The 17,092-nt window shown below is 40.0% G+C and overlaps 1 long non-coding RNA gene across 1 annotated transcript in view; it reads left to right on the top strand.

Moving 5' to 3' along the window:
* LOC149317091 (uncharacterized) overlaps nt 1-17,092 on the top strand; it is an 87,075-nt gene that overhangs the window by 26,982 nt on the left and 43,001 nt on the right. The gene's annotated exons all lie outside the window — the stretch shown is intronic.

Below are 17,092 nucleotides of genomic sequence, written 5' to 3' on the forward strand. Positions count from 1 at the left end.
ACCCCTCTCCCATGTTCCTTCCAGATGTACCTCTGAGGCCTGTGGAATAGAGAAAAGGACCTCCAGAAAATCTCAAAGCATAGGCAGAGTCATAGGAGATTTTCACATGAACAAAAGTGATGAGAGCATATTGGGATGTCCCTGTCATTATTGTGAAATCGTGTGAAGATTATCAGATGACGTCACGATAATTGCATCATTATTCTGTGAATAAAGAGGAATTCTAGCATCACTTTTTTATTCCCTGGAAAGTCCCATGAATAAAAAGCGATGGGAGAATTCCTCTTTATTCATGGGATAATGACGCGATTATCATGATGTCACGTGACATTGTCTGATAATCCGTGTAATTGTGCTATGCTCCCGTCACTTTTGCCTGTGTGAAAAGTTCCATATAGAGAGATACAGTCCTTCAGATATCCAGTAATCTTTTTTGTTATGCTCAAGTGTTGTTGTTTGTTTAAATATGTAGTACTCTCCCTCCATACTATAAAAATCTCAGGAAGACACAGAGGCAAATGAAAAATTTAGAACAGTTCAGAGTAATTTAATACTGTCTAAAACAGTTTAAATAATTTAAAACCATATACTTATTCAGACCTAAACCATAAATTCAAGCCCAGTTCCTTAGATGCTAAAATCCTTAAGGGATCCTTAGATCCAAAGATTTGCCAGTCATTTTTAAATGTACATCCCTCCCATGACAAATTGGGAGTATCTATATCATCCATCATCACCACAATCCATATTTCCTAATGCTTGCAAAAGACACCACACTTTTTTTCATGTGCAAATGCTGATCTCTGTTACTGTACGCTGTACTTTTATTATTTTTTTTTTAAAAATTCATAATATATTAAATTAGTGGTGTTTTAATAGGATAGCTTATTTAATTATGTGGGTTTTTTTTAAAAAAAATCTTGTTTTTAGCTATATAACGTCACAGAGAATCACATGGCTGTCTCCTCCTCCTCCTCCTTTTTACATAGAAAGGATTTTTTGTTAGAAAGCGTCCTTGTATGGCAAAATAATCAAGGATTTGCATCCTTAGTGCATGTGAGTGGGATGTCATGTATGTAATAACTTTTTATTAGAAGTTTTAGGAGAATTCTGTGTGCAATGACTTGTATTTTTGTGGAGGAACAAGCAGATTGCAGAATTTCCACCTGTAATCTGAATCATTCAAACAGGTTTATTGATTGTAAGAACCAGATTTGGTTATGACACAAATGTTCAGGTAGTGCTAAAGCAAGGATGAGCAAAACGTGACCCTCCAGATCTTGCCGACCCACAACTCCCATATGCCCTAGACACCATAGCCAGGGATGAATAATGTGGGGCCTTCCAATTCAGCAGCATCTGGAGGACCACACCATTGCCAGCCCTGTTGTAGAGAATTATGGGATTAGAGACGTAAAGTGTTCTATCCTGACCTTGCATTTTTGATGTTGTGTGCATTTCCAGAATCCAGCCTTGAGCAGATTTGCATCTATGTGGCTTTGCTGATGCAAATGTATTTCTCTGTGTATTGATGAGGAATCAGAGAGGAAAATATGTAAGCAAAGAGAGATATATAACTAAAGCTTGGCTTCCAGAGGCCTGAAGCCACTAAATAGCCCTTGGCAATTTACACCAAAGGTAGGGATATTTATTTTGCTTTATTGGCCAGCATCCAACTAGAGTCATTACAGGAGTTATGTCTAACTCTTGGGTTTCTGTTTATGTAGGAGTTGACAAATGTTTGTTTTGGTTTCAGTCCACAGGCTTTGCACCCCTAGATTTCACTTTGAGGTTTCATGTTGAGTGAAAAATAAAGAGATCTGTCTGGTTTGGGGTTAAAACCTCAAGTAACCACAGTCTTCTCTCTAGAGTCTAAAGAGAAAGGACAAGCTTCACTGGAAAGGGCTAGATCTGCTGAGCTTTGTGAACTTTTATGGGGAGCAATGGTTGAGTAGCAACACTTGGTGTGGTTTGTGACACTTGGCGTAGTAGGAATTCATCTTTCTGAGAACATGTATCTCAAAGTTCACAGCCTCTCTCTCTCTCTCTCTCTCTCTCTCTCTCTCTCTCTCTCTATATATATATATATATATATATATATATTCCCACACAGTTCCTGTAATTCCACTGAGAGAGTTATTTTTCTCACATACAGTCTGAACAGTTGACCCATACTTGGATAATGCTGCTTGTATTCTTTTCTGCTGAACTCATTCCCACCCCATGTATTTTCTCCTGACTGTCTCTAGGTCTTGTGTGCTCGTTTGAAAACTTCTGAGCATCTGGAATATTTATAAGCATTCCATAACACCTCTCTGACAGGGCCAATGGCTAAGGACTACTGCCTTCATTTACCTCTTCCTCTTTCTTGTTTGGTTGCATTTCTCTGATTTGAGTGATGATTGTTTCACTGAAGATGTATTTGTTCTTCTTCTTTTTAAATTATTAACACATAATAAACATAATAAATTTGTTTATTAACCCATAAGTTGGTGGAAAGGTCCAGAATTTCAGTGTTTTCAAATAGTATTTTATGCCCAGGATGGCTAATAATGTGTTCTGCTACTGCTGATTTTTCTGGCTGGCAGTCTGTAATGTCTCTCGTGTTGGACCTTGTCGGCAACTATCAGGTCAGAATGCACAGGGAAGCTATTGAAATCACAAACACCTAGACAACTTCAACAGTCCTGAAAAACACCAAATTCAAGACCCAGCATGTGCAAATCAAAACCACCCAGGGTCAAGGGTTTTCCCAGCAGACAATGATTATTAATTAAATAGAGGCCTTGCCATTCAACAACAGACCACAGATTAACCTGTAAATCACTTCCTCTGAACCAAAGGTCACTCCCATGCCAGCATTCTCTGAAGATGCCTGGCACAGATGATGCACATCAGGAATAAACTCTTCCAGAACATGGCCACATAGCCCAAACAACCAACAAAAAATATTAGATCTTGTGCAAGTCATACTCTCTCAGCCTTTGTGGAAGGCAATGGCAACCCTCTAAATAAAAAAGTCCTAGGATACGATTACTGTAGGTTGGAGATTATGTAATGGCACAGAATGACAAATAATTTATAGATGTCATAATTTTGACTGCAATCCCATGCACAGTCATCTGGAACTCAGTCGAGATTTACTGAGCAGAGATGCAAAATTTCCTTAATAATTTGCTTTTTAATGGGTTCATCAAGCACATTTCAAGTAAATTTGCTGATGAATGAAATTCAGTATAGTTTCTATGAAAGGTTGATACTTTTTAATGAAGTATCGTTTTTATTATATAACACTAATTTCGTAGAAGGAAAGGTGGTGGTATAGTGTAATACCTAACATGTGAACCACAGGTTTAAAACTCAGCAGGCCAAGTCTTTTCTCAGCCATGATCTCTTGATTGGAAAGTGCACACCTCTGTTGATGCATTATTCAATATCCATGTATTTATCTATGTTTAAGTGTGTGAATTATACTAGCAAAAGGTAATGGTTTAAATCCAGTTGTTAGTCTCAGCTAGGAAAGATCACTGAATATGTGAAAACTTAGTAAGTCTACCATTACAGAAATTCCACTGGTTCAGTGGGTCTACTCTAGTTGCAACTTGCAAATAGTTTTTAACCAGTAGGTACCAGTTAGGTAGCACAGCATATTTTGGTGTACTAGTTTTCTTTTTGTTTTGACTCCATATGAAGTTCTTACCTTATGTGCAAAGTAGTTCTGTGTTTAGTTGATGCTGCACCTGGGAAGTGAGCCCTTGTCCCTCATAGAATTAGACGAATTAGCTTCCCTTTAAACTGGAGAACCTTTAAAAACAAGCATTTGTTACATTAGGTGCTTCCAACAGCCCCTTTTTGACTGCTTTTATCTGAACAATTTTCTGTTTTTCTCCTTTTTTTCATCCCAAATGATACACATGTGTCCATGACTTCTGCAGCAATTTGTATTAGAGTGCTGCCATGAATAAAATCCATTGTTTGCATCAGGATGCTGCAGGAAGCAACCCTAGAAATTGCTCTATCATTTTAACACAACTTCCAGATATGTTACAAGGGAAAATAGGTGGTGGCATTGCAGATTTGGTCTCATGGGTTTGGAAACAATAGGAGTGGAAGATGCAGTGCCACCTCTTCTGTCACTTTGCACATATATGATGCAAAATAAGCCTTATGGGTGCAAAACAAGCCTTAGAATGGTTACCTGATTGTCTGACAACAGAGTTGATGCCAGCAGGCTTGGTTTTTTTGTTGTTATTGTTTACTACCTAATTACTTAATTGGTACCAAGAACTCTTGTAAGCAAAGTGACGCACAGAGAGGGGGAGGTTAAACTGTTAAAATCCTGAGATGAAACCATAGGGAAAGGCTTCAAGATTTTAGCTGGCAAATTAAGGAACATACAGTGTTAATGCAGGGGAAAGAGTCCCATGCTACTGTGTCTTGCAGGAACATAACTGGTAAGAGAGATTTTCTTCTCATTTTATGTTGAAAATTCACAGATCTCTCTCTCTTTCTTCTTGTTTTCTAATCCCTCTCTCTTTCACACACACACACACGCGCAGACACACACAGAGTCAGATAATATCAGTGCTGTTTATGATCACATGTAAGGAAAAGCTACTTTGTGCATGGTAAAACAGAAGGCTCTTGCCCTGATTATTTGTGTAGTGTGCACTATCTCAGGTAAACCCAGTTCTGGGAGAAATGATGAATGCACCTTCAGTTTCATGATTGCAACAGGACAAGTCATACCTAGATAATGAATCCAGCAGATGATGGCAGCATGGGAAAAGAACAGCCTAGGCGAACGTCTTATTTGTCAGAAATAAATTATTCAGAATGCAGTTTCAGACAGAGATTGCAGGGAGCGATAATGGCATTGGGGATTCCCCACCCCCACCGCCTGCTCAGGCTACAGTGACATGGAGCATGCTTTTCAGGAATTCACTTAAGTGGAATCAGCTTTGAATAATGCAGCCAAGAAGTAATATTGCTGCCATCCAGCTAGTGTCTGTGGAACAGCATCCTCGGTATCTCTCCATGTTAGCAGTAGCATACACGCGCATAGGCACAGATATGACATTGTGTGCAGAAGCGAACGTACATATAATGCTCTTTTTAAAATGAGTCTCTCCGTAGCTTTCAGAGAAGGGCATTTGTTGATTCAAGATTATTATTTGTGGGTGATGCCGTGCTTTCTGTGAAATAGTTGACCGCGTCTTCATCTGGCTGCCAGTGCATCATGTGGTTTCTCATGCAATGCTCAGTTTGTTGCGATTCGGGCAAGAGAGCTTTCGTGACTCTGCACTCCTGGACACTAACCCTCAGCAGCACAACAATCCAAATCCAAAATGACAGAAATAAAGTTGCGTTACTAATGGCTTACTGTATGATGATTTCATTTTTAACTCTCCATTTTTGGGTGGGGTGGCATGAGGGGCACTCCTGCTCACTACTTCCTGCAGGATTTCAGCCATGCTGTTTGGAAGGAGCGATTTCGTCTTCCCTCAGAGCGATGACGCTGCACCACTTTTGGCATATCCTGCTTCCCCCATTTACCTAGGTGGCTGCTGCTGTTGCTGCTGTTGGGGTTGCTCTTGCCTGTCTGGATTTCAGCCTGGTTCGGACTATGGGAGAATCACTTGTCAGCATGCGAATTAAAAGGCACGATGAAATCTGGGCAGTGCAGTGCTGCTGGAAAAGAAGACATGTGTGATGCAAGGTTTATTTTCTCCCCCTCCCAAAGGGTGACAAAATGCAAGTTAAAGGTTTGAGGAAGCAAAGGCTTAAAGAAGTATGATTTCAGGTAATCCTTTTGTATATAGCAAGGACACCGACAGCACTTATGCATGGAGAGGGCATCAACAGGAAGAATCCAACCACTGCTGCTCGAAGGGATTATTATGGGAAAGCCATGGTCTTGCAGAATTTCACCTCAGAGAAAGCTGTGCTGGAGATGGATAAAGAAAGCGTTTGATATGTGTGCCTGACAGAACATAGCCATGGGAGGAAAAGAGTGGAAAGGACAAGGAAGAAGAAAGGCTGCATGCCGTTTAATTGTCCGATTCTGTGTCTGTTCATGCCAGCAATGATGATGGCATAATTTATGAAACTGTGCTTGGATGGAGGGACTCTGAATTGTAATCTGAACACCCCCTGATGGGGCTGCAGGGGAAACAAAAGGTGCATGTGGCTAAAAAGACACAAACACCTTGTGGGAGAAAAAAGAAGTGTACTGTATATATGTATGTCTGTGTTTGTACATGTGTGCACTGAGATAGAATGTGCAGGGAATCTTTCACTCTGTTGCATTAGGCTTGCTTATGGTGTATATTTTCAGCTACCTCTATATTCATTCTCCCAGAAGGGGCAGTTACCTTGTTTGAAACTGACATTTCAAACATTTTCAGGAAAGATCCTAGGAAGCCCCCCCCCTCTCTCTCTCTCTCTCTTAATGCTTCACAGCATTGGATCTTTTGTATGATCCAGGGAGGAACTTCTCCTGCCCTTCATCTTTAAAATCTTTATAAACACAGCTGTACTTAGTCTAGCAAGGAGAAAAAATATTCTATATTGTAAATAAAAGTGTGGTCAGTCTAATCAAAATAAATTATCCCAGATGACTTTTGTAGCCCAGCTGGCAACTCTGCATTTTCAGATGGCTGAGTGTTCAACTAAGATGAAATCAGTAATGTATTTATGTTTTTAATCTATTTCAAAGTCAGCCTTTTTAAATTTTAAAAAGGGGAGATCAGAGCTCCAGTGAAAAATATAAAGTGTTTAATTTTGGTAAAGGATTGCTCTTAAATCCTCAGTAGTGTCTGTCTTTTCCTGGTGCTGTATGAGCGGCAGTGGAGGCAGTTCTCTCATTTTCTTTCATCTCTTTCTCTCTCTCTTTCTCTTTAAAGAACAGCTGAACATTTTAAAATACAGAAGACATACTTAAAATGGTCACCCAGGGTGGTCATATCTGTGTAATGGGCCAAATCAAGTGAAAAGAAACATGCTGCAGACAAACAGGGAAGCCTGGCAGCATTTTCAGCAGCTGTTTGTCTGGAGTGTGTGTGTGTGCACACGTGTGTTTTAAAATATAGAGAGCATAGATTCTTCTTAATGTGTATCCAAGGGGAAATTCTCAGTGGTCACAGTGAGTTCTCTTGAAACAATACAATACCAAAGAGACTGTTGTTTGTTAGATTATATTTTATCCAGCTGTTGGAGAAATGGTGTTTTCTCTTTGCCTTATGAGGTGAGGGTGGGGGAAGAATGGAATTAGAAAAAGCCATTTTGTTCTGCAAGGGAATTAAACCTCTTCCTCAGATATTGTGGTTCCAGATCATCCTCATCATCCTCAGACATTTTAAAGCAAGAGCAGTGGGAGTGGGAAAGGGGAAAAAGAGAGTGCCTTGTAACTCATACAAAGCTGCACAGACCAGCAAAATGTCAGCAGCTTGTAATTAGCAGTCCATGGTTACGTCAGTGACCATATCTCTCCAAGAATAACTGTGATGCGTGCCACAAAGTGAGGAAGATAGTCACAACCTAGTTATCAAGCCTGGTTCAAACAAGGGCAAATGGATTAATGAATGTGCTGCGTTCATAAATCAAAGAGGGGCAGATGATATGTTATGGGGTTTGTTGAGTTCTGCATAGTTGAGGGCTGAATTAACAAGTTGGAAGGTGTGGGGAGGTGACATTGGAGGGAGGAGAGATCTGCAAAGCAAAAAGTAAAAGTGAAAAAAAATTGAGGATCAGTTGCTGCTAGCAAATACCTATCACTGTTAAAAACTTCTAACTACAGGCTTCATGTCTAGGTGGCTGACATTTGTTGTTGTTAACTGCCCTGAAGGCAACCTCAACTGATGGTGGCCCTGTTGATGGGACATCTCCAAGCCCCCCTGTCCTCCACTGTTCTGCTCGAGTCCTGTAAATTCATATCTGTAACCTCCCTAATTGAGTCTATCCATCTAGCATGTGGTCTTCCTCTCTTTCTACTTCCCTTCACTTTTCCCAGCATTACTGTTTTTTCTAGTGACTTGTGCTGTCCCACGATGTGGTCAAAGTATGACAGCCTCAGTTTGGTCATCTTGGCCTCCATGGAGAGATCAGGCCTAAGGAACCATTTGTTTGTCTTTTTGGCTGTCCATGGTATCCTCAGCACTCTTTTCCAACACCACATCTCAAATGAGTTGATTCTGTTCAAATCTGCTTTCTTCACTCTCGCATCAGTACATGGTGATGGGAATGCAATTGCTTGGATAATTCTAACTTTAGAATTCATTTGTATATCTTTATTCTTACAATCTTATCTAGTTCTTTCTTAGCTGCCCTTCCCATTCCTAGTCTTCTTCTAGTTTCTTGGCTGCAGTCTCTTTTCTGATCAATGTTTGATCCAAGGTATGGAAAATCTTTAACTATTTTGATTCTTATTGTCTAGGCTGAATTTATATAGTTCCTCCATGGTCATTATATTTGTTTTCTTTATGTTCAGCGTTAAGCCTACCTTTGCATTTTTTTTTTTTGACCTTCCTTAGTAATTGTTCCTAGCCTGTGATGCTTTCTGTTAGTAGTTTGGTGTCATCTGCATATTTTAGATTGTTAATGTTCTGGACACATCACAAATGCAAAAAAGGGGAGCACAGCAAGTGTGAATAGGTTTCCATAGCGAGGGAAATGCAAAGACATGACTTTCTTACTGATTTCTTACTGCTTTATAGATATGAATTGTTTTGTTTTACAGTGTATCAGTAATGTGACTAGAGCTCATAAATGGCTCTTTTGAGTGCCCTGTGGAGATGGGGTAGGTGTGTCAGATTGGTAGAATTTTGTACGGTATTTCTAAATCCAAAGCAAATCCAGCAAAGCTTTTCTGAGAGGGTATGAGCTCTGCCTTAAAGGGATATGCTCTGTTTTAGATCTCCATTAGTAGTCTTGCTGCATGCAAGCCATGAGGAGGACGTGGGAGGCACCTAATCTGTGATTGGCCTTTTCCAGACGTTTTTGATGCAGTGCTTTCCTGGCTTTTATCTGCAAGGCTTTGCAACGTGCGGTTTGTGTTTCTCCCCTTGTGTTCTGTGCTGCCCAAATTGCTGAGAGCCTCGTCTGTTTTCCCAGATTCCCCACAGAAGTCAGCCTCAGTTCAGCTCTTGTTTATTTAGCTCTCCTTAATAATATGCCTAAAATAGACTGCATTGTGCAAACGTGTATATTTTGGTCTGGGAAAATAAGCGCTGGTTTGGGAGGGGGAGGGCTGTGCGCGACATGAAACCAGCCGTTTCTTTGTGTTGCATGCCCTGCCATTTTTAAACATCCTTTAATTACTCAAAGGTCACAAAAGCTGGCATCCCCCCACCCTCGCCCCTACATTTGGGGACTTGGGCAATGTGCGTAATATGCTTGGATGATGTTGTTCTGGGCGTCCATCAGGAGGGAAGGATTTCATTTGGTTTGTGGGTGTAACTTCCGACAGCTGGTCATTAATGCAGGGCCTGTCTCCAGAGCGAAACCTTAGCGGCCGCCAAGGGCTGCCTGATGAATGCTGCCCCTGGAAGAGTCCTCCGCCCAGCAGCCATGCTTGCAGCAGAATAATGCAGCCTGATTTGATGGTGCTCTAACAGGGCAGTATGTCATTGTGTCGCCAAGCAATTGAGGTTATTATGGGGCCGGGCTGACAGACGGGACAGTGGGGTTACTAGACCGTGGCATTTTTAGAAATACAGGCCTGACCTACTTAGAGTGAGTCTTGCTGGCTGACTGGCAGCTGCATGGTGCATGGAGCCTCCTGATAGGCTGCTGTTGTTGCTAGGGGGAATTAGCATGAATTTTTCCACATGCGGTTGCTCTGATTGAATGATAAAAGCTGACTGGAATTAAAGAGATTCGGTTCAGCATTATGTAGATTTATCGCCTTTATTTTTCTTTCTGCAAACACACGAAGAAGGGGGAAAAAGAGCAAGAGCAAAAGACCCCTTCTTCTTTGACCTATTTCTTTTTCTGTCCAGAGGGAAGGCAGATCTTGGACTGTTTTGGTTCATCAGATGACGTTACGGAAAGAATATCACAGAATGTTTTGTGCAAGGCAGCAGCTTTCTTCTGTTTTGAGAAGGGCATTTTCCCCTCATCTCGCTTGCTTTAAAAGGAAGCAAACAACCCCCTCCCTCTCTCTGTATCTACACAGCTACTAGGGGTATGTTTTTAAAAGACAGACAGAAATGGATGGGATGTTGAGGTTTGAACAAAGCTATGCCTGCCAACTTCTATTACACGATACAAATCGGGAGGGGGTTTGGTGTTGCTTGCTTCATTCGAAAAAGGTGTAAAGATACATAAGTGGATTGCTGTGATATAGATCTGAGATGGTAGGGGGAACTGCTTACTGCAAGCACATCGGTATCAAAGATATTGCCTCTGCAGCTTCTAAACAAAGATTTTCCATGCTCCTGGATTTAAAGAAATATATAAATGCTAACTAAAAGGAGGAAACATGTGCACTTCTGTGGGTATATCTCTGTGTGTTTCCCTCTCCGCCTCCCCTGAATGCTGATTTTTTAATGATAATCCTAAATTCTCTGTAAGGGTAAACAAAATACCACTCTGTCAAGATAGTTTGGATGTAATCACAAATCTTACCTTTGTTAGTGGTCACTGCTCCTTAAGGAAGGATATGTTAAACTCATATTTCTCCATTGCTTTTAACTGGAGGATGCAATTTTTTTATCATTTTCATGATAACAGCAATGAGATCACTTAGAAAGGAATGGAAATTCTGTAAGCAGAAAGAACAGCCACATGGAAAAACATGTCAAAAGCCAAACTTTTTAATTAGCCAAATGTGTGATTTGATGTAATGTAATGAAAGTTTATATGGATGTGATTCACCCTTCTCTACATGTGGCATATGAGGAATTCTGAAAACTGTTGTCATCTTTGACTGCTTTACTCCTTATCTCATTTACCAATTTCATGCCATTATTCTTCATGCCTCGTATCATTAGCAATAATAAATGTTTAACATATTCCATCATCATATACAGATTAGTTATTAATAGGAAAAATGAAAAATTAATCTTACACAGATATATGTGGAAAGACTTTACTATCGGATTGAGTACTTGTACATTTTACAAATTTGGCTCTAGATCCCAATGCTGGGATTACATGGCAGATTATGTAGTATATGGAAACCAACAAAAACATTTATTGAAACCAACAAACAGGAAACTATTGTAATTTGAAATTGTTCCTTCCCTCACTTCCCAATGTGTCCAGTTTACAGAAGGCAAGGAAAGGGAGCCATAGAAAAGTGTCTGGGGACTATGAGAGTGTTATGGTACTGATACTGCTGGATGAGACACATGTGATGAATTGGGGACTATGGGGCCTGTATTTTTCTCTGAGCAACATCATTAATGTGCCATTTTTATGCCAAGATAGCTCCAACATGCATTTCTAATCAATGGCACTATCTAAATAAACAACAACAATAGGCACACATTATCCATACTAATTCACTATGCCCTCCTCCTGGGTTGGAAGATACAAGAAATTATCTGATTGAATAATCTGCTATAAAGATATGGCTATCCATATACCAGACTCTCATAGGTTATAATTTATAATATTTCTAGATAGAGTTTTGGCCATAAGGCCTTCAAGACAGCATTCAGAACAAATATTAAAACAAATTAACCACAAGAAAAGCTAAATAAATGCCTCGTTTCCACTTACCTCTTGATTCGCTTCCTGTACCAGTTCCTGAAACTGGTTCAGCAAACAGTGTGGTTCCCACTATGTTTGCACCGGTTTCAAGAATCAGTGCAGGAAGTGACAGCTGCGGCTTCCCCACCGTGTCTCCCTCCATCCTTCCTGGCCATACCGGGAGCGGAGGAGAGACTGGGAGGACTGAGGCAGGCCAGGGCAGAAAACAAGAGGCAGACCAGGAGGACAGAACATGGAAGTATGGTTGGGAAAGCTGCTGCCAGTGGGAATCAAGACAGATTTGAATCTATTGGGCTGAATCGATTTCTAGTGGCCCTTCTTATACACAGATTTTTTATACATGGGGGATCTTGGAACCAAACCCCAGCATATAACAAGAGTCCACTGTATTTCCAAATAAATAGATTCAGTCCAAAAAACACCCCATTTTACCAGCATCTTTTTGACGTGGGATAAATGGGTAAAAATGGGTAAAAACCATGCCCCCCCCATTCCGAATCGCTTCAGGGATTCGAATTAAGTGGGAACCATTGTGGTTTAACCTGGATCTCCAAATACCCAAAGTATTTAACAAACCTCAGAAGAACAAAGCTGGCTGGCAACATTTAAAAACAGACAAATGCTTAGCAAAACAGAAATATCTTTATTGCCTGTCACAAGCAAAACAATGATAGGGATATTCTGAATTCCTAGGAAGGGAATTCCATAGAAAAGACCCTGCACCCACATTCCCACCAACCCAAACTAACAGAACTTTCAAGGAAGATTGCAAAGTGGGCAGGATCATACAGGCAGAGATAGTCTTTCAAACATGCTGGCCACAAGCTATTTATAGCTGGAGCAGCCAGTGTGGCATAATGGCTTGAGTCATTTCAGACATATGGCAACCCTAGGGCAAACCTACAATTCTGGAGACCAAGGTTCGATTCTCAGCTTGGCCATGAAACTCAGTGGGTGATCATGGGCAAGTCACATTCTCTCAGCTTCAGGGGAAGGCAATGGCAAACCTCTTTTGAACAAATCTTGCCAAGAAAACCCCATTATAGGTTTGCCCTAGGGTTGCCATATGTCTGAAATGACTTGAAGGCACAAAACACAGAAACACATAAAAATCAGTCCCATGACTTAGTCCCAGAAACATATTGTAATGGACATAGGACCAGTGAAATATTTCTGTAAAGCACTCGCTGGCAAGATATATGGCTGCAGCATTTTGAACCAGCCAGGATTTCTGAAGGCGCATGGCAATAGTCCCATATAAGGAAGGCTATTCATGCCACTACCCTTTATAACTTTGTAGCTGTAGTGTGTGAAAATGAGAAAGTTAACAGAGAAAGCTACACTTATTTAATCAGGTAAGACATTAAAAAGGAAGTACAGACCAGATGTCCCCACTGCCACCGAACAGAAACAAAAAAACCCAAATCACTAGTCACTCTGACCTTTGGGGGTAAACATTTGTTCCTGACCCCATGGAAGGTGAGGAGTCACAACATGTGAGCACAGCTTTGTTTGCTCTAATTGCTCAGTTGAGATCTTTTAGACATTCCGTGTCCAGCTTTCCCCCCAGTCATATTTGCAGACATTGAATAAGCTGTAGCAAATTGTAATGAAATTTGCCTAAGGTCAGTGGGCAGGATGATGTGGTAGACATGGCAGGGTTGTGGTAGACTGACACAAGAATCTGTACTGCTTGAGGCTTTTATCCAGATAATGTTTGTGAGGCAGCCAGAGTGATTCCACCTCTCTCAGCCCTTTTATTGAGAATTTGGTAGCTAGCCTTCCTGGAACACTCTTGTTGACTTGAGTGGGAGAAACATGATGCAAGTGGCCAGTGATTCATCCCCTAGGCTTAAGTGTACTGAATGGATTTGGAGGGTGTGGAAGCAGTATAGGAGCAACTGTGGAGCTGTTTAAGGGGCCAGGGAGGTTTGTGAGACAGGGAAGTAGCGGTCGGTTCCTGTTTCTAGAGCAAAAAGGTATGCTGTCCTTAATGGCCTTTTAATGTCCCTGGGGTAGCTAATCATGAAACAAACATCAGGAACTGAAGTCTAGAAAGCCACAATAAAACTTCTGTTGTACTCCAGAGTATGTAATAATAGCAGCCAATAAACTTAGTTATGCCATAGTGTTGGTGCCATAACTTACTTGCAGTGCTGCAAATCACATCAGATAGCAAAAGGAGGGGAAGAATGATGAATACTAAGGGATTTCTTTTTGCCTCCCATATTTTTAAGCAAAAGAACATACACTCAGTGTAATTTTTATGGATTTTATTTGGCCCTTGCTGATTCAGCTATAACATATAGCTCTTGCACATTTTTACAATGGATACAATGAGAACTGGATGCATGTGGGATTTTCTTCATCTCCTCCGCTCTAGTTGAATAATAAGGGTGAATTTATGGGTGAGCTTGAACTTTACATTGGAATTGTGATGCTTATTCTGTAGCCTGTGAAGTAGATTTAAATGTTCGTAATACTAATCATGCAGCAGTTTCATGAGAGGAGGAAACCTCTGTTCCCTTATTGGAAACACATATGCTGAAGCAAAGTGTAAACTGAAAAACCAAACCCTTTCAACACTCAGTGTACATAATTTGTTTTTTAAAAAAAACAAGAAACAGTCAAGTAAAATGTTGCTGTAGCTTTTTAAAAAAATGATAAATGCTGTCCAGCTCCCCTTCTCACTCCCTATTTGCACCATGATTTGTCTTTTTCATTCAAACCAATAAATATAGGGTATTTTATAGGGGCTTTTCTTGAAGAAATACCAGGTGTTGTTTTCTTAAATGCATCAGATTTTCAAGGATCTTAAACGGAAACCAAAACAAGGAGTAAATGCTAAGACAATCATTGTTGTTGTTAACCTCTAACCATTAGCTGACAAAAGGAAGTACTTTTTCAGCAGTGTATAATTAAACTATGGATAAAGCATCCACAGAATGTAGTTGTGGCCATCTATTTCATAGCTTTGAGAGGGGATTAGAGCAGTCTAACTCTGTTTCTACTAGTCATAGTATATCTCTGAATCTCTGTGTTTGAGGAACATAAATGGAGTGATGATGTTGTATTTACATCTGCACTCTCCACAGGCATCAGATTGGACATTGTGGTATTAAGTTACTGGATTAGATAGACCACTGCTCTGATCCTCATAGCTTTTTTTGTTTCTATGATACAAGGTATCACAGAGTGGTGGTTCCCCATTACATCTAACTAGAGATCCACAAGACCAGAAACTAAGCACTTTTTAGAAACAGATGAATATGTTGTTCAAGTCTAGATATCAGCAGGCTAAGGATTTCACATCATTGTTTGACATGTACATACAATTTCCTGAAGCAAATATATGTGATATTTGATTACTGTTGTTACCCACTGACTGTAAATATCTGTATGTATTTGAATAATAGTGTGCAGTTCACCATGTTCTAGAAAAGCCAGACTATAGTATAAACTTAGGAAAACAAAGATGTTCTGCAGGTGCTGTGTATGGAATTCATGTGTACTGAAATGCAGGGTATTTTTGTGGACCCAGTGATGGCTGTGAATACTGCCGGTGTGGGAAAACAAAATAGCAAACATTTGATAGGAGTAGCTAGCAGACTAAGCAGCAGCTGTCATCTGTACAGAGGGAATTTCAACTGTAAACTAAAGGGCCTTTGAATACTTGCATAGTGGTTAATGCACCTAGATACACTTAGTTAAATTGTTTGACAGTAATGTACGGTGTTTATGTGTGGTTTCATTTTTTGTTAGCACATCCAAAAGACTCAAACGGATAAAGATACATTCATTTTAAATATCCAGGAGATGTGAGGAATAAGAGCTGGAAATTAATAATAATGTTTCCTGCACTACCAAGACACAATGCTTACTTATGCTATAAGAATCCAGTGTGTATTAAAGAAGGAAGTGCTATGAAGGATGAAACATGGGTATATATATGCTCATGTTTTGGTAGCTACACATTATTGTGAGATGAAGTTGGGAAACATATGGGAAATAAATGGCAACAAAATAAACAGAATTGTGAAGGTCTAGATTGACCTTCTCCAGTCTTTTGATCTCTTGCAGATTTACAACCCCCATAATTTCCATTCAGGTGGGATGGTGACAGTTGTAATCCAACATAATGGAAGAGCGGTGTAGGTACGTTTACTGATACACCTTTAGTTACAGGATGGGAAATGTCCTTTCAGAGCTACTGAGCAGCAAAGAAGGATTTGTTAAAAAGCAGTTATATCTTTAAGGAAAGCCAGTAATGCAGAAGCAGGAAAAGGCCTGCTGGGAATCAAAGGGTACATACAGTGAGAGTTCTGGATGACAAAAGGTAAGATTTAAATCAGTCACCTACATTTTTCTGCTAAAGCACATAAATGAGTGACAAAGGGCCATTGATATTAAAGGTCACCTAGATGGAGTGGTATTTTAGAAAAGGTGATAGTAGCAATGATGATAAAATAAAAAATAATTGAATTATAGTAAAGCTTCTGTATTCTAGGGCCTCACATAAAAGGAATTCCATTCAAGGGGGTTTCCCATTTAGACATTTGTCTGTGCAAATGTACAGATAAAATGCTTTTATGTATAAGTGAGCTGAGACTCAGCTTGGATCAAGAACAAACTGAACTGAAAAAGTTGTCATTTTAAAAAAGAAGAAAACTTTCACTCAGATCTATACTATGCTTATTTTGCTACAGCTTTCATAACTATGTGCTACCACAGAGACTGCCAGCTATCTCCCTCAGCTGGACAAGCATACTGGCAATAGTTTTCAATTCCTCGAATACTGGCTTTGTTTCTTTTAGAGTAGCATACTCTAAAGGAAACAGACTGTGTGTTTAGGCATGCAAAGCCATCTCTAATGTTCTTGTGCCCAAGGAAATAAGTGGCAGCAGTATTTCATTACTTTCTTAGCCACCTTTCAGGACTAAGGCTCTCCTAAGGTAGTTTACATTATGTACTGTACAAGTATGCATCAACTGCAAAAACATAAAAGTGTAAATTAATTTTAAAACAGCTTTAATATAAACTAGTAGCTAATAACAGCATATATAAAATGAACCTTTAACTGGAAGAAAATCAAACAAATTCACTTTTAAAAGTTTCCTAGAAACAGCAGCAAACAGAGTCAGGAGTATATATTTTGGGAGGGAGTTCCACAGAGCAGGAGGCACCAATGATCTTAAGTCTTACGGTGGTTTCCAACATTATCCATGACCCACAACCATAAGATTAATGCTCACACCCCCTGTTATTGTGTGTCTTCAAGTCATTTCAGACTTATGGCAATGCTACCATGGGGTTTTCTTGGCAAGTTTCTTTAGAGGGGCCTTGCCATTGCCATCCTCTGAGGCTGAGAGAATGAGAC

Source organism: Sceloporus occidentalis, unplaced genomic scaffold, assembly GCF_023333645.1.
Source record: "Sceloporus occidentalis isolate IW3139 unplaced genomic scaffold, rSceOcc1.0.p SCAF_3, whole genome shotgun sequence".
NCBI classification, from domain to species: domain Eukaryota; kingdom Metazoa; phylum Chordata; class Lepidosauria; order Squamata; family Phrynosomatidae; genus Sceloporus; species Sceloporus occidentalis.